This window comes from Cupressus sempervirens, chromosome 3 (assembly GCF_028749045.1).
Source record: "Cupressus sempervirens isolate cs-2001-9-10 chromosome 3, ASM2874904v1, whole genome shotgun sequence".
NCBI classification, from domain to species: domain Eukaryota; kingdom Viridiplantae; phylum Streptophyta; class Pinopsida; order Cupressales; family Cupressaceae; genus Cupressus; species Cupressus sempervirens.
The window spans coordinates 582,189,738-582,215,681 of record NC_143120.1 but is presented as its reverse complement, the minus strand read 5'-3'; the positions used below and the strand labels follow the sequence as shown (position 1 = coordinate 582,215,681).

At 33.3% G+C, this 25,944-nt stretch overlaps 1 pseudogene; it reads left to right on the top strand.

Annotated features, from left to right (window-relative positions):
- The window catches only part of LOC149567760 (septin and tuftelin-interacting protein 1 homolog 1-like), an 86,663-nt pseudogene that overhangs the window by 44,423 nt on the left and 16,296 nt on the right, over nt 1–25,944 (top strand).

The following is a 25,944-nucleotide window of genomic DNA, read 5'->3' as shown; positions in this document are numbered from 1 at the left end:
TATGCCATGACCATTTTGTTCACCAAATATTTTATTGTTTACCAACTTATTGAGAGTTTCTTCCATGAGTCATTGAGTATCATTGATCTATGTCTGATTCTTCACAAGTTCTCTCCGTAGTGCCACAAGTTTGATAGTTGTGGGTTCTAGTTCGATAGCCATTCTATCAATGGAATGTGTTCTTCTTCTCTTTTGTCTATAAAATCTCATTCACTATCCACAAGTTGGAAGGATCAAAGCTCTAATACTACTGTAATGTTTTGCTTCCTAGAGGAGGCATAGTGATTCATTTATCCTTCAATGACCACTAATTTCCATTATGCCAAGTTGATGAAAGGGGTTGTACAGTAGGGAGAGAGGAAATGGAAGGTGTATAGTTAGGAGATGGACATGTAGGGTTAGTATTCTATTGTATGATGGGAGTAAGAGTGGTCTATATAGTGGCCAAGATAAGTCATATGGTGGCAACTAGAATAGCTCATACAGTGGTAAATTCAAGGTCATACGGTGGATCAATTTTTTCTATGGTGGAGGTGGGGGAGAAGAAGTATGGTGTGAATGGATGTATGTGCAACAAAAAGGCCATACAGTCAAAGATACCATGCAATAGGAAGGTCATACGATCAATTATACTATGCAATAGGAAGGTCATATGGTCAATTATAGTATACAACAAGAAGGTTGTACAGAACACAAGGATGTCATACAATGGTGTATTGTTTTGTTTGTCTATTTTACTAGAGTATAGAAAGATGAATGGTGTACATATGGAGGGAAAACTCAATAATACAATCTAATCTTTCAGATCCAAATCTATTTAATTCTAGATTTGATAGTGTATGCTTTTTTACCATCAATGTTTCAAATCATACTACATGATCCATCATCAGGATGTGAAAGAGCAAGATAATAGAGATACGATCTTGCTCATTCACATCTTGATGATGGATCATGTAGTATGATCCAAAACGTTGATGGTAAAAAAGTATACACAATCAAATCCAGAAAATTTTTCTTTTATAAATGAATTGTGGAAATCTTATGATGTTAATTAAGATCCAAATTTATCAGATAGAATCAAATAATAATGAAAATTAGAACACAAGTAACCTTCAATTAGTATTTTCTAAAGATGGTGCTCTAATTTTCTAGATTCGAGTGAAGTATGACATGTGCAACAATAGAATAGGGTAAGGATTGAATCCCACCAAAACTACACAAGCCAAATAGGGAAGGTCTTTCACTTCCAAAATAGTAAACAATCCAAAACTCCAACAGGAATTTGCAGTACAAAGAAATAATTCAAAATGCATAATTACATCACTACCTACAAGTCATACTTAAATAATCATTGGGAAAACTTTTTGAGGGTGTACAAAGATAGCTGATAGCTACACTTACCTATGGAAACAAAACTAAAATGGGTCCAAGATATTTTAAATCAATCAACCCATTAAAAAAGATTTGATTAATAAACTATTTTATGACAGGGATATTATAGTATCATAATTGAACTAGAGGAAAACATTGATAAACCAAAAATATAATGAAGAGGACACTTGAAAACTTGAATGTTGAAATAAAAGCTATCAAGAATCACACACCTATACCAAAGTTACAACACAATGTGAAGTTGATTTTAGATATGGTAGAGGCAGATATTTAGAAGTTTGACTAGAATTTAAGGCAAAAGAGAGAGTGAAATTATTTAAAGAAATATTGATTTTGTGTCATTGCAAGACCAATGGATAGCCATGAAACCAAAATTTTCTTGTTTGTATAGATTAGTTACTACATGAGAAAGAAAGACCAACAGATAGCTAGCCATGGTGGAGGAAGATATTCAAAAGTTTGATTCAAGTACCCAAAGCTACAACTTAATGGATCCTACAATGCATTAAGGAAGAGATTGGTGAGGTAATGCTTCCATTTGTGGATGATGAAGGAAAATTGATCCTAGAACTTGGAATGGTGTTGGGTATGAGGGAAAATAGGTTGTGGAACAAGATTCTTTTGGAGTATCTTGTGAAATGGAAGAACCTTTCACTTAAGGACTCAATGTGGGAAGGAGTGAAGATTTTTGAGCATCCTAGTTTGAAATTCCTTGGGGTCATGAAATTTGGCTAAATTTTTAGTTTGAATTCCAATGCTAATTCAAGTTCAAGATTCACTCAAATTTCTTTGGGTTGGATTCAGAATCGATTTGGGCCTGCCTTACATACAACTTATATATATATATATATATATGCAGTAGTACATAAGTTCATACACCACTATGCTAATATTAAAGAAACATAGCAAAATAAACCACCATGTCAATGTTTTAGTTAAAAAACAATAATATCAACATTGATAATATATGGGAATTAGGCCGCTATGTTTTCTACTTTGTCTATGAGGGCGTTGATTTTGATCCAATCTATTATTTCCCATTATTGATTTTTTTTATGAGCTCCATCCACCCTTCCCTTCATTATATTATATAATTTCTTATTCAACATCCAGAAAGTTCATTGGTCATTTTCTTTTAATATTGTGTGCTCCAATGTTGAATTGTATTGTAGAGATAAATCCTTATCTGAAATGGCCTTCTTATCAAGTTTGTGGAGACACTAAACATAGTTGTTGATTATGAGAAACAAAAAGAACTAGCAGATGAAGGAGAATAATAACAATAAATATAATGCTAAAATAAAAAAACACAAAGGAAGGAGTACAATGAGGGTAACAAAAATCAAAATTTCTCCCCACTTAAATTCCCAAATTGAGAAATCTCTTGGATATCAAAATAACAACATAGAAAAATACACCACCATGTCAATGTTTCAGTTAAAAACAATAATGTCAACATTTATAGTATATGGGCATAGATGAAAAAAGGATATCATGATTTGGAAGGGTTTTCACTAACAAAGCCTCCATTGTTGTCCTTTAAAGCTTGTGGAAGGTCCCAATGAAACAAAGTCACAAAAGGATTTGTATTTGCAAGCACGATTTGGTTATGGCTTGTATTAAATTATATATTTCTATTTTCATAATAGAAAATAGGATTAATGTTTACCATGTTTTAAGAGTTCATTAAGAAAGTTGTTGTACTAGGCCACTCCAACTTTGTTAATTCCACCTTTGATTGTGCCATTTGTTCTCACCAAAAACAAGAGACTTATTTAAGAAAATTGTTGCTGATTGCTGGTCACTTTTGTTTAAGGGTTAAAAAATGTATCACATGGTAATATCCATGAACAAGATATGGAAAACCTATATGCATCCAAGCTCATGTCCTTTATTAGTTTCACATCTTCCTACAAATCACACAGTCCAAGATAAAAATAGTAAATTCATTAGGAGGCTAAAAACATAAAAAGGAGTAGATTCGTGATCTTCCATGGATAGTCCATAAATGGTCCCTCAAAACTCCCATGTTTTCTTTCATATAAATATTCATTTGGGTAATCAATACAGGTTCCTCGGAGCTCCCACTTTTGCTTACATATAAATATTCATTCAAGGGCCATTTGAATGGTACCTTCTCTCTAATAGAACTCATTTACTTTTTTATGCCTACAATCATTTCAAAATTATGAAAATAATTGATGTGCATCTAGAAATTTTTTATCTTTCCCATATCACATCAATTGATGAAATTATACATGAAAAAAGAAACTTAGTAATACAACATTGATAAGTTGGTTCTTCTAGAGCATACATATCTAAGAATCCCTACATCATCCATGAAAATAATATGCTCTAGAACATGTACCTTGTAACACATGTCCTTTGGTGAAGTGGACTATCTTAATTATCTAGGGACTGCAAGATTATCAATGTAAAAAATACACCCATTTCAACTTAAAATATGAAGGAAAAGATGTTCTTAAATGATATGTGTGACCAAATATTCATATCCATATGGATATGTGTGACAAAATATAACAATAAAAGGTTCCAGACCTACAAAAGTGACATCATTTTCCCATGTTTGGTGCATGTCATTTTTTCGTCCCATCCAAAATAAGATTCTACCACTTTGAATCAAGAATGCACATGCAACTGCATTCTATATGCACGGACAATAGGTGGAGCTACAAAAATGCACCATATTTATATTTATTTAATAGGTCTATTAAGTTTTTAAAATTATAGACCATCATGAACATTAGAACTCTAGTTGTTATGGCCGAGAGAATGTCCTCACCAAGCCAACACATAGAAAGTATTAATTTTCTTGCATGTTGAGGAAATTACCATTGTCTGTAAGAGTCAAAATTATAATGTTTATGATGGTCTATAACTTAAAATACCTCATTAAAGACCTTTAACAAAAACACAAACCCGTTGCATTTTTTAGCTTTGCCTGATGTCGTATGCATATGAATTGAGATTGCATATTGAACTATGGCCACCTTCTGTATTTCCTGAAACCAAGAGATTCACACAATTAGTTTTCATGAAATCATAGGTTAATGTTGAGCTTCACTTGGTTTTGAGAATAGTTTAATATTTCTAATAATCAGGGCCAACCATGTGAAGGTGGAAGCTCATTTGGCCCCACACTCCCCCCCCCCCCCCCCCCCCTCCAATGTCTAAATTCTTTGTTAACATCTAAAATCTTTAAGAAAGGATCAATGTTTAAAGTACCTAGAGGTTAGGTTACTCTTAGGGGAAGTCCATCTTCATTTCTCACAAGCAATTGATCACAATTATTCAATGTTCCCATACATCAAACATGTGTACATCCAAGAATGTCCTCATCGCCTCTTGCATAAACAAGTCCAATATTACAAAATGGCCCCTAAGAATCAATAGTTCTAGTGAAATAAATACATGAGAAATATGAGAGAAAAAGAGAGGAATATACTTACCAATAGTCATTGCCATTGCATCTATAGCCTTAGTACGTGTTACCAACATTGTATTTGGCATTATCTCTTTGGTTTTGTTCCTTGTAGCAAGCGATATAGTAAGCATAGGATCAATGCTAGGAGCTGAAAAATAAGATTGTTAGAGAACCAAAAAAAAAAGATTATTAGAGATATTTTAAAAAAATGTTCAAGAAAAACACAAGTGTATGATAGAACATGCGGTGTACTTGAACCACCTAAAGTATCATCATCTAGGGCATGGCCCTTTAACCTATTCAAAATCATCTATAAAAATAACACCTATGTATTTTATTTAATATATAAATAAAAGAGTATACTATAAAAATTGTTATTGAAATTTTCTTATAATTAAAAACTACATTAATACTTACTCTATATAAGTCTCAACTAGGTGCATAAACTCATCCTCTCTTTGTTGTATTTGATGATTCTAAGGTTGAATTGATGCCAATTGAGTTAACACTTTTGATTATTCCTTTTCAACATCCCACTTTTTTATTTCATCCCTATTCATCACATCACATTTCTCACCCAATGATTGACCCATCTCACCCCTATACATATTTTCCATTTATATCTCCATCTACCACATCAACACAACTCCCATTTCATATTGATTACTTATTTGGACTATCTTTCTCCCATCGATAAGTTTTCATAGTGGCAGAGAACTAATTATCTTAGTTGTTGACAAGAACCAATAGACATTATTGTCTAGCTTAGGGACATAAAGAGAAGATATGAGTGCAATGAAGGAAATGTCATAATTTTGTTTCATTTATGTCTCTTCATTTTGATTTTGTTCAAGGGAAGCCCTTCAATGCTAATAGAAAACAACAATGCACTTTCTAAGAGTTTAGAATTGTTCAAAAAAATCAATTTTTAACAAGAAAAAAAATACCTGAATAACTATTAGCTCATAAGCAAGAACATGGTGTTGAAACAATAAAAAAAGTACTTGACATGAGAGGTCCACAAGTGAGGGTGTTGACCAATCTTGAAAAATTGAATGCTGAAATGAAAGCTTTCAAGGATCAAACACCTATGCCAGAGTTACAACACAATGTGAAGTTGATTTTAGATATGGTAAAGGTAGATATTCAAAAGTTTGATCGAAATTTAAGGCACAAGAGAGAGTCTTTGGCAATATACCAAAAGGAAAAGGAGCAAATTTAGAAAGAGACTGCACAATAGAAACAACATCTAGGCAACATAGAGGATGTTACAGGAGCATTGGTGATGGAACCCAAATTTTGACAAATTAGGGTTTCCATTCAACTATCCAAGTTTCATGTTTATCTACCTAGATTTACCAAATGGCAATACATTTATTAGTTATAAGATCAAAGGTGCACAAACTAGTTAATCACAGGTAAATTGATAACATGAGATATTTTTAATATGTTGGAGGGTAAGTATTAATGAGTTTTATCTTTTATTTTAATTCATTTTTTAATTAAAGGTAACAAGTATTTCATTCCTATAAATGTTAAATTATCGCCTTAACATTTTTTTAGGCCTTTTACATAAATGATATATTAAAGTAATGTTTTAAAAACATTTGTGAAAAAGGTCAATATTAATATAAAACTAAATTAGGGTTTCTATTGAATTAATGTTTATATCTAATAACCCTAATTATATCATTTTTTATTTGAGTAGAAAACTAAGGAAAAATATAAGCACACATCAAATTGATTATGTTAAATATTATTATTTAAATTCATATTAGATTAATTAATTATTCCCTTTCTTAAAATAAAATGGTTGCTATAAAAAAGGACAGGGAGAGGGAGTTGAACACTAAAGCACTCAACCCTGTCCTCTTTCCTATCCTAACTACCCTATCTACCCTAACCAGTTGCTCTATTTTATTCTTCCAAAATAGTAGTTAGATAGGAAAGTTATATTTGCAATATTTCTTTTTCAAGTAAATTAAAGGGATAATTAATCTTTCTTTATGATACATTTTGCGTGCCTTTTATTTAATTATTGTTTCTAGGAAAATATATTGATAAAGTAATAATGTTCAAATTTTATCCCTAGATCCTTAATATAAATATTTTTATTTCATACTTCATATTAAGGAAAAAGTTTTTAAGTAAAACTATATGTTCCTTAAGATGAAATATTTGTAGAAATATTTTATTAGAGTTTTTACCCTTATGTAAATATATTAAGGTTTTCATTAAAATGGTTGATTACTTTGTCAAAATTTTCAAACTATTTTATATACTTTTATATTATTTGAATATAAGTTCTTTGACCTAGTGTTTATGCACAAGAAAAAAACTTAGGGAAAGCATAAATTAAAATCCTAATTTATTTATTTATTTTGTGTAGGATTTATTAAAATTATTAAACAATCAAAAGAGAAACCAAGCAAGATAATGAAATTGATGATAACCTTGGAAATCAAATGCAAGAGGCAATTACAAATATGGATACATGAGGAGAAAAGTTATGAATGCCTGGAAGATTATTTTATTTTATTTTAAGAGCCTAATGTAAAGTCACATTCTTTCACAATGTATCGAGGAGTCACAACTTTTCAAATTTGTAACTATTTGGGTTTCTACTTATATGTGGCCTGAAATCAAAGAAAGATATACATTCATGATCATATTTATAAGATATTTGTTTATCAATTGGGAGGAGATTCTTTTGATCATTATGGATCCTGTTGTTATCTATATGCAACAACAACACAACATTTTGTGGTGAATAATTATGAAAGCAATACAGAGATTTGACATGCTCGTTTGATTTTTTGGTGATATCATTCTTCTTTCATTTATCTTGTTACTTTCATTAAACTTAAAAGTTTACTTTGATTGATCATCTCATTTATTGAATATTAGAGAGTTACACTCCAATTCTTATTAAATAGTAATGTTGTATTGATTTTTTAATTTGAATTGCTATCTTATTGGTCTCCTAAGGGGAGTTAAACTTCGTAGGACTTAGTATTCAAATTAACCTAATATTCAATGATGCATACTTCATCAAAGTGATAATAGTTCATCTTAGAGGGATTTTTTGGTTCTCTCTTAGGGTTACATTAACATTGTAAGTAATTGATAGAAAATTGATAAAGACTCCATTGGTCAAGGCACTGGTCTCTTGCTTATTATTTTTCAAGTGTTCATGTTGATTGTAGAAAGGACACAAGTGCAGGTGATGAAGATCTTTGATTATTGCACATCACACATACATATACACCTAAAAAAATTTACCAGCTATTTAATTTTATAAGACATTCAAAATCTTTCAAGTTATCTATTCAAAGCCTCTAGGGTGCAAGGTATAGGTCTACTAGACTTGGTATTGTAGAGCCATAATTGTAGAGGTTTACATCCTATCTAGGTGGGACTTGTCAAGTTGGAAAATCACTACTAGGAGTTCCCAAAATTGGATCATCATTCCATAGGAAACCTAGTCCATCAATTTGCATACCAAAAAATTGGTAACTCTACTAGGGAGTTATCTACACAATCAAGGATTGTGAAGTAACCCAGAAAATATTGGGTTTTAGAAGATCAGAAATATAGAGCAAGGAGTATGTGCACTCTACTAGAGGTAGAACTTAGAAGATCAGTAAATTGATATATTCCTCTGTAAAATAGGTGGTGACTCTTCTTTAAAAAATTCTAGTTGGTAGCTCTACTGAGGGAGAAGATTCAAAAGGAAATGGTTTAAATTATATTGTGATATGGAAATAGATATGTATTACACTTTGAGGGAAGCATACAAACATATTTGGGATACATTTTTAAAATTGGAAAGTTATGAAGGAGAGTCCTTAGCACATTTTTTTATAAGGATGGCCAATATTTTTCTAGATGCACCTTTAGACATCATGCCTTCCTCCAAGGAATTCACAAAAACATTTCATGAATTGGGAATCTCAATAGATGATCCTAAGTTGAATCTTCTTTTTCAAATATTACGTGAAGATCATGAAGAGTTCATTCATGATGATATTTGTACGACACCAAATGATGGTGAATATGAAAATGATGAAGATGATTCTCTTAGTGTAGAATAAGTTTCAACATTATTAGATATGGAATACAGAAAACATGTCAAAAGAAGTGACTCAAGTTTTTTTCTCAATCCAACATGATGAACAAATTGATAGATCAATGTATATTAAGGAGATACTTAGTGAGATAGAAAGTGAGCCTCAAGTGGATAAAAAATTTACTTATATCTTTGAATATTTCCTAAGTAATGAAGCTCCAAAGAAATGCAGAGATATGTTTTCCAAGTATGGATCATTTCTTGGTCCATTTTGTGAAATAGAAATGCATCCAGAATGTGAAGATAAAATAAAATTACATTCATCATATGAACAAGGGGAAATTTTAAAAGAGGATACTAATCTTGTTGATAAAACATTTGTTGATTTGGATTAAAGTTCTCATGATAGCATGCCTCAATTTTCTATATTCTTGAACCCATTGTTCGAAGAAAAAATGATTGAAGATACATTTAAATTTGCTACATTCTCAAATCCATTGTTTGAAGATGAGTTCCTATGCAATCAAGTCCATCAACATCATAATGAAGATAATAGGCCTAATAATGAATTGGAGGTTGAAGAAACCCATGATGTGCATTCAGAATGCGAAACATCTTTTAGTGCATTCTATGAGTATGACTTGTGTAATAAGATGGGATCAAGCATGTGTAATGAGAAGAATTATTTGGAGATCTATTCTAAAAATGAATTTAGTCCTCATACGTACAATATTTCTATAGGAAGAGAAATCAACAACAAAATATTTTCTTAACAATCAAGATTATGGGGAGGCATATTTGTACTCTAACATATAAGATGGATTCTATCAAGTTGAAGGTGTTGAATACTCTAACACCATTTTGGAAGGAGGTATGCTAGATATAGGTGTGTATCTCTAACAATGATTCAAGGTAAGTATCCTTGAACATATTTCACATAAATTTTTTATTAAGGAATTGGAGAGAAAATTTTATAATTTTAATTTCCTTAATTTTTTGAATTTAATATATGCTAAGAAGGAGAAAAATTTATATCCAAAGTCTTGGGAGATAGGAATCGAGTACCCCTATAAGCTTATGAATTTGATATATATATATATATATATATATATAGAAATAATTCAAAGAGTAATCATTTTTTTGAATGAGTTATTAAGAGACCTTAACATTTTAAGGCTTTGTGACACAAAGTTGATATTTGAAAAATGTTTTTTAACATCAAATGTTTTCAATATGTTTTCTTTGTTATATGATGAAAACAAAGTGTTTGAGAGAGGAAATATTCAACATTTCTCTTTTGGGGGGCCAAGGGGCCTCCTAATTTTGGTCTTTAGATCATATTTGAAGGACTGGTCTATTATTCCAAAGAATGTTGGATTCTGGCCATGCTCCTAGGATAAGCATATAGAGCCACTAGTGGAACCCTAAAATTTAAAAAAATTAGGCATCTGTAAGTCCAAGCTTTAGGAATAAAATGTGTTATCACATCGCATGTAAGTATATATCTCAAGTGAAAAAGTTCGGGTATGTTCCATAATCCCTAGCTTATGCAAAGTAAAGAATTTAGTAAAAAAAAATTTAATGCTTTGCATTTAAATAATATTTCATGTGATACATTTTTATTCTTAAACGAATACATTTTTAAAAATTTGTTGTAAGTATTCTTTTTTAAATATTAATATGTGACTAAATGTAAAATGAAAGGGAATATCTACTTATAGATTTAAGCATCAAAGTATAAGTTCAATCATAGACTTAGAGAATGATCACATACCATGGAAAGGTCTCGAAGATGATTCAGCAATGATATCAATGAAGGGAGCACCATGTGATTAAAATGAAGTCCAAAATCAAAGTCACATGGAAGAAAGAATGTTGCTTGCTACTTCTCCTAGTTATATAAAATTTATTACTCATCAGATGGATAAAGTTCAGACATTTTTTAAGGCTATTCTTTTTCCTTTGGAGTCTATGATAGGTACAAACTAAGCTCTCCTTCTAGAAGGAACTTCATGATAGAAGTATCAGGTGAAGGAGTCCTTCAGAGTCCATACAAGTAGTTGATACAAATGAAAATTCAAACAAATATATAGTCGTGGAGGTTATATGGCATCACACGGGTGATTGTTGAAGGATCAATAGAGACATTCATATGCCTTGATTCACAAAGAGGAAAGAGGCCATTTTGATAATTAAGAATTTTTAGTGGTAGCACAAATTTCATCCCCTTTTACAAGATGTCAAATAAATCATGTAAATATTAAAAATATAATGGGTGCAAGAAACCTATAGTTTGGAGAGAGCAAAGAAGAGAACATGCAGGGAAGCCATCATGAATATACTAAGGGAAAAAACAACATAATATCATGTCGTGACTCATTATTTTGACATATTTTTATTAGGACTTAGTATGCTTTTTGGCTTTTTAACCAAGACTATGATTGGCTATGTAGGACTTGACTTGATTCGAATACTTTATAGACTTTTATTGTTGATGTTATTGGATGGGTAATTTAATTGAATAGTTATTATGATAGTCACAATATGTTGATCTTATGAGATTTCGACATGATGGTTAAAATTGTGATTGTGTTTACATGTTTATATTCGATGATATATGTTGAATGTTTTAAAATGAGTATTTAAGATGTTATTTATTATGATGATGAAATTACTGATGCAATGGATAATATTGAGTTTGTGAGTGTGCACATACTGAAGGTAGAAGGGTGGTTGATATAGAGGAGTTTAGCTTCTCGATAGGGTTGGCCTAGAAATTGTACGATGTAGTCTGCACACACACACACACACACACACAATGTATTTTATTATGAATATGTCATCTGCTTGATTTTTACATCTAGTTAATTATATGGATTTGTAAATGTATAGAATGGTGAACAAAATTCATAAATTGTCTTTTGTTTTCAAAATATTTTGATATAGATTTTTTAAAAATAAATATTACACTCTAAATCTATTTTCCATTAGAAATTATAAGCATAAATTTGAAATGGTGATAGTTAGTTGGGAAATTAAATGGCAATTAATAGTTTTCCTATTATGAAGATTGTGGCCATGAATTAGTAATAGCAAAATTAAAAGAACTATGAATATTAAAAACTTTGTGGAACCAAGTGTAAGTTTTATGTTATCGATTGTGTAGTAGAAAAAGGATGGTGAGAAACTTTCATTAAATTCCGCCACGTTTTATTGCAAGAAATAGGGAATAGAAGAGTTGTTAAAAAGGGAGTAGTAGGTAAGGAGAGGGGGTGATATTTTGATAAGAGGCATCGATCTGGAGAGAAGAAGACATCTTCCTAGGCCTCGAGAGCTCACTGATTTTCCAGCAAGGGGAAGGTAGTAGAAGTTTTGAAACAAAGAAATAGAAAAGTGGTAGGAAAACTACGGCTGGAGGGTGGAAATTGATTTAGAAGAGAAGCTTGTGGGACCTAACATTTTTTTCCAAGACATCCAGGTTCTTTATTATTATTTTATTTTATTTTAAATTAATGACGAGTGTGCTGATGAATTAGTATGGCATTTGTACAAACTGTGTTCATTTATTTAATTTGGATAAACAAACATTAGGACAAAAATTTCCTTAGCTAGGATTTTCTTTTCTAGCCATAAAAACTTAGAAATTCAATGTAGAGGGCTACCAGCTACCTTTGTAAATTTTTGAGCATCTTTTGTTAATGCAAATTCGTTCACCAAGTATGGGATCAACTAGCCATGAAATTGTCTTCTTCTACAAAATTCACCCAAGCCAATAGCTAATAGACAACTAGTTTTTTTCCTTCCAGCTTAGCTAATATTTAATGATATTGTAGGTGTATCAATGTTTAATTTTTAATGCATGAGTTTATTGTGTCTCTTGGATAACGCTGGTGGAGTTATTTCTATCAAAAATCTCTCATTTCATATGATTTTCCCCAATTTCATTTTTGTTCATTTGAATTTACATCTTACCAAGCATTTTCTCTCTTGATTCAGTCCATGGATTAAAGAAAAATGAAAATTTTCACCAAACCATTTACCTCATGAACCTTAAGAACATATTCCTTTTCTTGGAAAGACATGGAGTGGCTCCTGTTTGTTCTAATTTTTGGTTTATTTGATCATTATCCTCTATAATGGTAGTGAATGTTGTACAAAGTTCCTATAGCTTGTTTCTTGGTTGCTCAAGGTTTTGATAGCTGGAATTTTTCCTATACCTTAGCCTTGACGAGATTCTTCTATAGTTGCCAATTTTTTAAAAATTATTTTAAACATTGAGTTTACAATTCATCAAGTCATACCCTTAAATTATTTGTTTCTTTATGAAATTTCTTATCTGAGTTTTAACTATAACTAATTTGGTTTTTAAGTTTAGAGACTTCCTTCACTTTTTATATATATGAACTTTTGGTTTCATTCTAGACAAATTACATTATGCAGTTATTAAAACTGACTAAATATTTAATCATTATCTTGTAGGTATCAGCAAGATGTAAATATTTTTACAAGATACAACATTATATACTTGTGTTGTAAAATTTTGTTTTAAATATATATTGGAATTGGATGATCAGATCTCTTAAGAAAATACACTAGAATGAGTAAACTATGTAAAAAATTTCCTAAATCTGTAGAAAAAATTAATTAAATTCGAATAGCAAAGCATGTATGAGAAATCAAACCAAAATAAATTTCAATTCACAAGCACATTCTATGAAGAATTGAATTTGTCTTATTGTTTATTTATTCTTGAGAACATAAGTACTATTGGGGTTACTTAATATTGCTTTAGTTTTAATTTTACTCATTTATTAATGGAACTGATAGATTTGTTTATATTAGTATTTGTATATTCAAGATCTCAAAGGTTATCACAAGAGTGAGATATTTACTAGTTTACCTTCATCTATATATGGGAAATGAAAATTTAATTTTAGGAGGGGTGTTGAATGTGGATCAAAAGAGGAGGGTAGTTAAATGGATATCAAATGATGATTTTGGTTATTCTTTTCTTACTGCCTACCAATCTTTTACACTAAATTGGTTCATGATGCTTGGCCAAGCTCGATAAAATATTTATGCATATGATTGAAATGCATTGGTTATTTTTTTTTTTTCCCTCTTCCATATCCTTATGAATGTATCTACTAAACATAGGTGTAAGTAGATTAGATCACTTGGCTACACCTAATCTTTCTGATCCATCTGTACTGAGTTGCTAACCTACTTGTGCCAAGGTCAAGTAGTTCTTTTTCATTGGAGAACCTCAGGGAGCTAACCACACCATGGTTGGTTGGTAAAAGTCCCTAGACCACTCTTTTGTCTCATGATAGCAGACGGATAGTGATCCAATGGCTTGGAGACTCGAGAACATGCAGATGGATTCTCATGTTTGATGGCATCTTAATTTTTGTGTTTATATTATTATATATGGTTTATATCATATGATGCACTGATGTTATGCTTATGTTTGGCATGCAGGTCTGCATAGCTATGACTTAAGATCAACATGATTATGTGTATATTTCAGCTTCTTATGTGATGTAATACTAACATGTGATCAAATTTGTATTGGATTTAAACTACATTAATTATGTTCAAGTTCTAATATTTATGATGACATGTTTCATCTTTGTAACTCGTTTGAATGTTGCTATAAAATTATATTTAACTTTGATGAAATGAAAATAAATGCCTATATATATGTAGTCAACATTTGACTTTTCAAAATTTTTAATTCTACATTTTGGGGTTGTTTGCATATGTGGCATGTGTTGTGGATTTTGGTTCTTACATGTGGTATTAGAGCTATGATAAACACTAGGACCTATGGTCTTACTGATGCTAATGTTGCATATTTTTCTCTTGGAATAGAAGTAATTTTTCATCATGTATTCTCAAAGAAGCAATAGGGCTGGAGGCAACAATCGTCCTCAGGATGAGCGTAAAAACCAAAGGCTTGACCAAATTATGGTGCTCCTCACTCAGCAGGGACAACGCATGGATGACATGGAAAATTCTATAAGAGGATGATAGGTTGAGGAGGATGAGCATAGGGAAGCTTTGCATCAGCAGGAAGAAGCATGAAAGAAAAGAGAGGAGGACCAATTGCTTGAGGCTCAAAGGAAATAGGAGGAAGATCAAAGGTTTGAGGAGCAACATAAGGAAGAAGCTGACTGAAGGATGGCTGGATTAGTTCATGATAGGGTCCAAATTGTAGAAGATCTTAGGAAGGACCTTAAAAGGGTCACACCTCCTACCTTTAATGGTAAGACTATAGGTGAAGAGATAGAAGCTTGGATAGCCACCATGGAAAAGTATTTTCATGTTTGTAATTTCATCAGGAAGTCTAGAGCAGTATTGGCTACCTTTCAGTTGGTTGTTGAAGCAGCAACATGGTGGGAAAATTTTATGGCTGAAAAAAAGCTACAACATGGTGAGATTTCATGGGAAGACTTCCTACAACATTATTAAAAATTACGGTTGCCTCATTTCTTTAATGACAAGAAGGTGTCAGAATTCTATAAGCTGATCCAAGGAGTCATGTCAGTCACATAGTATCATGAATGATTTTTCCATTTGGTTAAATATGTTCCTCAATACTAGAATGATGACTTGTTTAGGACTCTCAAGTTTTTCATGGGGCTATGCCCAAAAATCTATAATAAGGTGGAAATGCATGAGCTAGAGTCTAAGGACTATGCATTCAAAAAGGCACTGAAACAAGAACAACAATTGAAAGATTCAGCTCTAGTAAAAGCCTACAATAACCGATCTTTCAAGAGAAAATTTTAGGATAATAATAAGTAGCAAGGTGGTCAATAGAAGATGAATAAGATGAAAGGAAAGGGACAAGAAGAATCACAAAAGGGCAATAACAAGAATTTTCAAGGTCAAAACAAGGGTAGAGGAGGTAATAACAACAAGAATAACAATGGTAACAATAATAGGAATTGGAATAGGAATGATAAATCAACAACTCAAAGAGGACCTTGTGATGGTTGCTTTATATGTGGAGGTAACCACTATGCAGCTAGATGTCCTTAGAAGAGTACACCTAGGAATGGACCAAAGGTTCAACACCAAATTCATGCAGCTGTGGACCATAGGTAGGCAGAGTTTCAGGAAACTCCTTTGCATTTGACAAGTAAGCTCTACGGTTGTGAAGTCTCTATTTTGGTTGATACGAGTGCTACAGAGTCTTTTGTAGATCCTAGTGTAGTAGCTAAACTTTCAATTAAAGCTGGTTACATGGAAAAACCTTGGTTAGTTGAGTATGGAAATTGAATAGAGCATCAATTTTTAGAGCAATGTCTATCCTGTGGTGAGTTAGAACTTCCAACTTTTCACATGCAAGTAAATTTATATATAGTTCCACTTGGGCCATACAATGTCATACTTGGAATAAATTGTCTTACTGAGCATAAGTCAATAGTAAATTGCAAAGATAAACTAGTTAAATTCTTCGATGACTTTTGAAATTTAGTAGTAGTGAACGGGATTAAAAGGCCAATAGTGCTTAGGCATATTTCAGCTATGTAGATGAAGAAGGATAAGAGGAAGGGTTGTCAGCTTTTTGTTGCACATGTGAAAGATCTTGAAGATCCTATACCTTCTATAGATGATTACCCAATATTGTAGGAGTTTTGGGACGTCTTTCCTAAAGATTTACCTAAGTTACCTCCTAAGAGAGAGTTTGATTTCTCCATTGATAGTAAGCCAAGAGCCGAACCAAAATCCAAGACACCTTATAGGATGGCCACCACTAAGATATGCAAGCTCAAGGTTCAATTGCAAGAATTGTTGGACAAAGGGTTTATTCATCCAAGCATGTCCCCATGGGGAGTACCAATGATTTTTGTAAAGAAAAAGGATGGAACCTTGTGTTTATGCATTGATTATAGGATGTTAAACAAGGTTACCATAAAGAATAGATATCCACTTCCACGGATAGATGAGCTTTTTGATCAGATGAAGGGAGCTAAGGTGTTTTCAAAGATAGATCTATGATATGGGTATCATCAACTTTGGATTAAGGATGAAGACATAGCTATTAGTTTGTGGCGACTGATCAGGGAAGTACTATATATACTTCATAAATTATTTGGAGTTCAGGGCATCACTTGAAAAAAAAATGGTACTATTCATCGATTCGCCTCTAAATTTTGGGTTAATATTTGCTAATTTATGGCCGGTATGTTGTAACACTAAAGAGGAAAAAATACTTGTATAAAAGGGCTTAGGGTTAAGGATTGTTTCATAGTGAGTGATGCAAAATTTGGTTCTTGTGGCCATATTGAGTTGTAAGGGATTACAGATTGTAATCAGGTTGTAATCACTGGATTGTAATAATATCAGACTTATTTTTAGGTGGATGTAGCCTAAGGATTGGGTGAACCATGTTAAATCTTGGTGCCTTGTGTTCTTTTTTGTGTGATCTAGTATTTTTTGATATTTTTGATATTTGCATGTAATTATTATTTTTGTCTATGGATTAATCCTAACAATAGCTAAGACAGCTTTTAGGACACGGTATGGGCAATATGAATTTGTAGTTTTGCCTTTTGGTCTTACAAATTCACCTACAACATTCATAAATCTAATTGATATAGTGAAAGGTAGGAGAATTCCCAAAGGAGATGTCCAAAACCCCAAAAAAAACCACAGAGTGAAAATTTAATAACAAAGAAATAATAATGCAAGATCTAATACCAAATCACAACTCTTTATTCATAAATATAATTGATTACATGCAATATGCCTGGCTATATGTCCTTCTTGGTTAGGGCCAAATACAACCACAATTACAAAATTAGTTCTGCAAGATCCAACAACATCCACTTAAAAACTTTATTCTAGCTAGTCTAGATCCACAACTAGATAAGAACACCATGAAGAATCCACACTTGTACCCTTAGGTCCACCAAGCTATCCTCTGGTTCTCAAGCTGTAGCCGTAGCTCTTCAAAATTTGCATCTATACTTCATCCCCTTCTCCAAGCTAGAATCAATAACTCCTCCCTAAGAGTCCACAAAACCCCTTACTTATACCCAACTAAGCCAAAAGTTATGCCAAATCATTAAAAACTAAATTAAATACCTTACATTACATATAGGTTGAGCCACAAGTCAGCTACAACACTAAATTAAATACCCATACATAAATTAAATGTCAAAAGTCAGCTCACAAATAACTCAGCATGAACAAAACCAAGACCAATACTAGCACATAGCATATACATGAACACTTGGCACATGAAGGAACATTTGGTCAACACAAGATTGCTACAATAACTAAACATCCACTATGAGCTATAGTAACTTGGCATCCATTAGAGCTATAGTAACCTGACATCCACTAGGAGCTATAGTAACTCAACATCCATTAGAGCTATAGTAACTCGGCATTCACTAGAGCTATAGTAACTTGGCATCCACTAGAGCTATAGTAAAGTGGCATCCATTGAGCTATAGTAACTCAACATTCACTAAAGCTATAATAACTTATCATACACTCACCAGCTTGACAACAACATAAAATTGGAACCACTAGCACTCAGCTCCAACATGCAAGATTGCAAGAAAGCCTAGGATGCTCCTACATTAGATACCCCAGGATCAAAAAAGTGTTCTAGTAATTGGAAGAACACCTTTTGGGATTCAACACATAAATCCCAAACTAGTTCTTCACATACATATCCTCCAAATCTACAACTTGTACTCTCTTTCCCTTGTTCTTCTTATGCTTCTTCACATCCATCTTAGGTGTGCTATAGGTCTATTTTCCACACTAATCTCCAACCTTCTCAAAATCTTCCAACTCAACTTGGCTACCAATACTCAGGTTCCTCCTTCCAAGCTCTTCATTCTACAAAGGAATCAGGAAAAACTTCCTGCCACCTTTCTCAATAGTAAACACATTCTTGACACAATCATGCATAGTCCTATAATCATATTGCCAAGTCTACCAAGCAACACATGACAACTATTCATGTCCACAATATCTCACAACACTTGATCCTTATACTGCCCAATCTAGAAATCAACAAGGCATTGCTCCTTCACTTGCAAAGCATGTTCCTTACAACCAGCTAATCCTATAAGGATAAGGATGTCTTACTCTCTTCAAACCAGATTTCTAAACCATATCCTTAGCACCAAGGTTATCAGTACTACCACCATCCACAATCACCTTGCAGACTTTCCCACTAGACTTATAAGTAGTCCTAAACAAACTAGTCCTCTGACAAGAATCTAATGTCCTCTCACCAACCAATACTCGCTGACCCAACAAACTTTCTCCTTGCTTAGGCTAACTTTCTTGAACTACAACCTCATTTATAATAGTAGTTGTCCTACCAATCAAACATTAAAAAGATTTATGCTCTTCTTTCCCACATTTGAAACAATTCCCTTTGAACTCACCTCTACCTATCTTCCTTTTCCAATCAGTAAGTTTTGGTTCACTTTCAACACTCAATTTAGCTTGTACCAAGCTATCCTGCTTCTCTTTCTCTTTAGAATTACCTTGACTTTTCCTTTTCAACTTATCCTCTGCCTTCAAGGCATATTGATAAGCATCCTCAACTAAAGAAATATTTAGCATACCAACCTCATCCTAAATATTGAATCTCAAATCATTAATGTACCAAGCTACCTTTTCCTTTGACAATTCTCTATGACCAGATCGAATACTCAACTTGTAGAACTCCTTGGTATAATCCTTCATAGACATATCTTTCTATTTTAAATTCTTCAGCCTCTTAAACAACTCAAGTTTATAATCAATAGGAATGAACTTAGCCTTCAACTTAGTTACCATCAATCTCCATCTAGAGATCTTCTTTTCACCTTCCCCTCCTCTGTCTCTTTGTAATTCTTTCCACCAAAGTGCATAATGTCCTTTCAACCTAGTTTGTGCCAACCCCACTTTGAGTGGATCCTTAATATCCTCAAGCTCAAAGTAGTCTTCCAATTCACCAATCCTATCAATTAGGTCTTCAGGAGTCAAAGTTCTTGATAAATTAGAAACCTCCATCTTATGCTTCAACTTCAACTAAGATCCAGGTCTAGCAAACTGACTAGCCTTAGTCCCAATAGGTCTCTCCACATGATCAGTCCTATCCTCACCACTAGATCAAGTAGCTTCAAAGTCTTTAACAACTTCCTTATAACTTCCTTTAGTATACACATGCCTAGGTACACCACCTAAAGCACTTACAATTTCAGCAATCATATCACTCTTCATCAATGCAATCTTAGATTTGAACTATCCTCTTATCTTGTTTGAGATCCTTTCTTCCATGACATCACTAAAATCATCAATTTCCCTAGGGTCCAATCTTCTTGGAGGCATCTTACAAAATTTTATCAAATCCCAACCAATAGATCCACCAATCCAAAAGATCAATCAACCACAAGATCAACCTTCTTTGCAAATCTTGGTGCAAATTGTCTTAGCTTCGGCGATCTGTCTACATTTTAAGGAACAACCTTGGCTCTGATACTATTTGACATAGTGCAAGGTAGGAGAATCTATAAAGGATATGTCTAGAGCCCCAAAAAACAATGACATAGTAGAAATACAACAACAAAGCAACACTAATACAAGATTTGATGCCGAATCACAACTCTGTATTCATAAATATAACTAATTAAATACAATATGCCTAGTTGTAAGGCCTTCCTAGTTAGGGCCAAATACAATAGAAATTACAAAATTAGTTCTACAAGATCCAAAAATATCCACTTACAAACTTTATTCTAGCTAGTCCAGATCCACAACTGGATAAGAACACGAAGAAGAATCCACACTTGTACCCTCAGGTCCACCAAGCTATCCTTTGGTTCTCAAGCCATATCCCTAGCTCTTCAAAATTTGTATCTATACTTCACCCCCTTCTCTAAGATGGAATGAATAACTCCTTCCTAAAGACTCCACAAAACCCCTTACTTATACCCAACTAAGCCACAAGTTGGCTTAGCTCATTACAAACTTAATTAGATCCCTTACATTAAATATGGTTCAAGCTACAAGTTGGCTACAACACTAAATTAAATACCTATACATAAATTAAATGTCAAAAGTCAGCTCATAGACAACTCGACATGAACAAAATCAAGACCAGTAGTGGCACTTGACACATACATGAGCACTCGACATCCACTAGAAAACTCAGCCCCAATAGGTTCACTTAGTACATGAAGGAACACTCGGCCAACACAAGATTGCTATAGTAACTTGACATCCACTAGGAGCTATAGTAACTTGGCATCCATTAGAGCTATAGTAAATCAGCATCCATTAGAGCTATAATTACTTGACATCCACTAGAGATACATTAACTTGGCATCTATTAGAGTTATAGTAACTTAGCATGCACTAAAGTTAAAATAACTCAGCATACACTAACTATCTTGATAGCAACAAAAATCAGAAACCACTAGCACTCAACTCCAACATGCAGGATTGTAAGAAATCCTAGGATGCTCCTGCATCACTAATGAATAGTGTGTTCTGAGATTGTGTAGATCTCTATAAGTTTGTTGAAATCTTCATTGATGACATTCTAATTTATTCAAAAACTATGGAGGAGCATGAGGAACACTTGTGTATTGTCTTGATATGCCTTTGTGATAGGAAGTTGTATGTGAAGCTTACCAAGTGCACTTTTTATTAGAAAGAAATTCACTACTTGGACACATCATCACTACTGATGGAGTTTTAGTGGATCCTTCCAAGATTAGGGCTATTCCTAAATGGCTGGTTCTTCAGAATGTGAGTGAAATTTAGAGCTTCATGGGTTTGGTAGGCTATTATCAGAAATTCATAGAGGGATTTTGAACATTATAGCACCTATTACTCACTTCAACATAAAAAAAAGAGATATATGTGGACTGATGAGTGTGATAGGGCTTTACAATTGTTGAAATAGAAGCTCACATTTTCTCCTATTCTTGCGATTCCTGATCTTGACAAGCATTTCACTGTGATAATTGATGCTTCAGGTGATGGTTTAGGTGGAGTTTTGATGCAAAAAGGTAGAGTAGAGTCTCGTAAACTAAAGCAGCATGAGGTTAACTATGTGCCTCACAATCTCGAATTGGCTGCCATTGTTTATGAATTGGAGATATGGAGGCATTATCTTATTAGTAAACCATTTGAGCTAAAAATGGATCACATGGGTTTGAGATACATCTTTACTCAATCGAATTTGAATGCCAAATAGAGGCATTGGCTCAAATTCCTTAGTGAATATGATTTTAATATTGAGTACATTAAGGGTAAAGAGAATGGGGTGGTTGATGCTCTCAATAGGAGAAGGCATATATCTACTATATATACTACTAGAACATGACTAAAAGAGCATGTTGTTGAAAACCTCACAAGTGATGACCATTATGAGATGGTCTAACCTGCATTGCACACTGATCCATTTGATCATCGTTTTGATGGATACAATTTTGACATAGAGGGTCTTCTAAGGTATTAAGGCCATATGTATATTCCAAACTATGCAGGATTGCGGAAAATTGTGATAGAGGAAATTCATAGTACTCCTTATTTGGGTCACCTTGGAGTGACTAAGATGGTTGCAGATATGAGGCCACTTTATTTTTGGCTAGGGTTAAAGCATGATGTGACCAATTTTGTTGTCTAGTGTTTAGAATGCCAACGAGTTAAGGGTAAGCATATTCATCCAATAGGATTGTTGTATCCTCATGAGATACTAGAGTACAAATGGCAAGTGATTTCTATGGATTTTATAAAGGGTTTACGTATGACTAGGTGGAGGCATGATGTTAGATTAATTGTGATCGATAAGTTGACCAAGGGTGCACATTTTATACCAGGGGTTTTGAAGGATGGATCATTGGCATTGGCCAAGAAGTTTGTGCAAGAGGTATTTAGGTTACATGGTGTACTTGAGACTATCATCTCTGATAGGGACACAAGAATAATGTCAAGGTTTTGGATAACCTTGAATGCTTCATTGGGAACTCAATTAAATTTTAGCACTGCTTATCATCTATAGACTAATGGTTAGACAGAGAGGGTGAATTAGGTTGTAGAGGATTTACTTTGTATGTATTGCATGGATCATCAATGTAAGTGGGAAGAATGCCTAACCTTGGTTGAGTTCACATATAATAATTCTTATCATGCATCTTTCGGAATGGCTCCTTTTAAGGCACTTTATGGGTGTAAATATCACACACCTATTAGTTGGGATAGAGTGGAGGATAGAATTGTGATTGATCTTGAGATGCTTAGGGAAATAGAAGAATAGATGGTTATGATTTGTGCTCACTTGAAGGAAGTTGTAGATCGACAGAAGAGCTACATAGATAAGAAGCATACTTTTAGACAGTTTCGGGTTGGGGACAACATTTTTCTGCATGTGCATCTGCATAAGTGTTCAATCTCTTTTGGAAAGTTTTCTAAGCTTGCCCTAAGATTTGTTGGACCTTTTCATGTTTTGCAGGTCATAAATCATGTGGCTTATCAACTTGCTCTACCACTAGCTCTGGCCCATATCCATAATGTTTTTCATGTTTTGTTGTTGAAGCCATATCATCTTGATGTGTCTCATATTCTTGATTAACATGCCTTGCAGGTTTAGGATCCATGGGTAGTGTCGGTGTTACCTACCTGCCTCATGGATGAGCAGTCTATCTGAGTGCATGACAGAGACATCCTGCAATATAAGGTCCAATGGGACCAATTTTCTATTGACAGTACTACGAGGGAGGATGTTGATGATATGCATCAATCCTTTCCACATCTTTTTCCTTAGATTAGTGCTTTTTATCGCTATTGTATTTCCTTTATGTTATATTGATCTTTGGATATTGATGGACATTGGATCGATGTCTCTTCCTAGTGGGGAGGGACTCATTATTTTGACATGTTTTTATTAGGACTTAGTATGTTGTTTGACTTTTTTACTAAGACTATAATTGACTATGTAGGACTTGACTTGAGTCAAATATTGTATAGAATTTTATTGTTGATGTTATTGGATGGGTAATTTAATTTAATAGCCATTATGATAGTTGCAATAAGTTGATCTTATGGGATTTTGACGTGATGGTTAAAATTGTGATTGCATTTACATGTTTATATCTGATGATGCATCTTGGATGTTTTAAAATTCATATTTAAGATGTTATTTATTTATTAGGATGATGATATTACTAACACAATGGATGATGTTGAGTTTATGAGTGTGTAGGTACTGAAGGTGGAAGGGTGGTTGAGGTAGAGGAATTTAGCTTCTCGACAGCGTTGGTCTAGAAATTGTATGATGTAGTCGCGCACACACTTAGTGTATTTTATTTCGAATAAGTTATTTGCTTGATTTTTACATCTAGTTAATTATATGGATTTGTAAATGTATAGAATGGTGAACAGAATTCATAAATTGTCTTTTGTTTTCTAAATGATTTGATATAGATTTTTTTAAAATTAAATATTATACTCTAAATCTATTTTCCATTAGAAATTATAAGCATAAATTTCAAATGATGATAATTAGTTGGGCAATTAAATGGCAATCAATAGTTTTCCTATTATGAAGATCGTAGCCATGAATTAATATTAGAAAAATTAAAAGAACTGTGAGTATTAAAAACTTTGTGGAACCAAGTGTAAGTTTGTAATGAACCCTTATTGGGGGTCATTCATTTTTACGACTTTTTCTTTTCTTTGTATCCTTTTTGCCCTATTTCTCTTATACGGTGATATAAACATATTATTAGCCTTCGCGTTGTTGCTTGTAATGATGAAGATATGACTGTTGTTCTAGATATCTGATCATACTTTGTAAGTATGCAACGATGATGATATTGTTCTAATTGTTAGATTTAATTGTATACAATTGACTTTTCCCAATAAGGCTGTCGAACCAATGAGGGAAATATAGATTGGTAGAAGGACAATAATAAATTGATGCCTAGTGTAGCAAGTGTTATCTGGAATATATTCTATTATATGTTTCTTATAATGTTCCTCAGCTAGGGGCCTCTAATTTGATGGCTAGAAATGTTGGTTATAAGTTATAACCCAACAGCCCCGGTATAATTTTAGGAACATTTCAACTCATTGTCAAAATCTGGAAGGAGAGTTTGAGATAGGAGATCATGTAGTACCCATAATACAGAGATGTTATCTCTGCACTCGTGCTCACTGTGATACGGAGCTATCAAGAATTGCAACTCTAATTTATATCAACCGGAGTATTATTACTGTCTGTAGATCATCTCAGATGTGTTCTTCATTGGTTAGTGCTTCACTTATTGTTATTCAAGATGTCTGGACTGCTACATTATGGTGTCTACATTTGTAGCATCTCCAAAAATGGATGTGTTACATCTGGTTGAATGTCTACTTTTCATATATCTTCTGAATGTGTGAATGATCTATCTTCACTGCTTTTATGTTAGCTGGTGTTGGTCATACTTGATAACCCCGATGCTTGTAATGCCTCTATCTTTAACTAATGAAATGTTTGTCGAGGTCCCTTTGTTTATTGTCATATCCTGCTTATAGATTTTGGGGTTGACAACCAAATATTCATCCTTCGTGGAGTATCGTGTTCATATGGTTGGATGATGTTCATGTTTGGAGGATTTATGTGCTTGCCTTCTTTGTATACTCATCTCCTCCCATTACTTATCTGCTTCCGTCTATGATTTCCAAATGTCCTTCATACTAATGTGGAACTGAACTGTGATTCGTAGTTTTCTTGTCTGGAAGTGTTTTTCTCAATGTCCCTCTCGTTCCACGTCTTTGAAAGTGGTGAGTTGGCGTATCCCTTGCGGAAGTTGATATGCCACATCTGTCCAACCCCGATGCAAATTCCCTTTAAAAACATTGATGTCGTTCCTGGTAACCACGTCTTCTCTGTACTTTCTATTACCATTGTGGTATATATTTACTTCTCTTTCTTTTAGGAGATTCGATGCCGCTACCTTGTCACCTTGGTCCGTGTGCATTGGTGTGTTTGTTTCACACTTTCCTTGGACGTAGGCCTTTA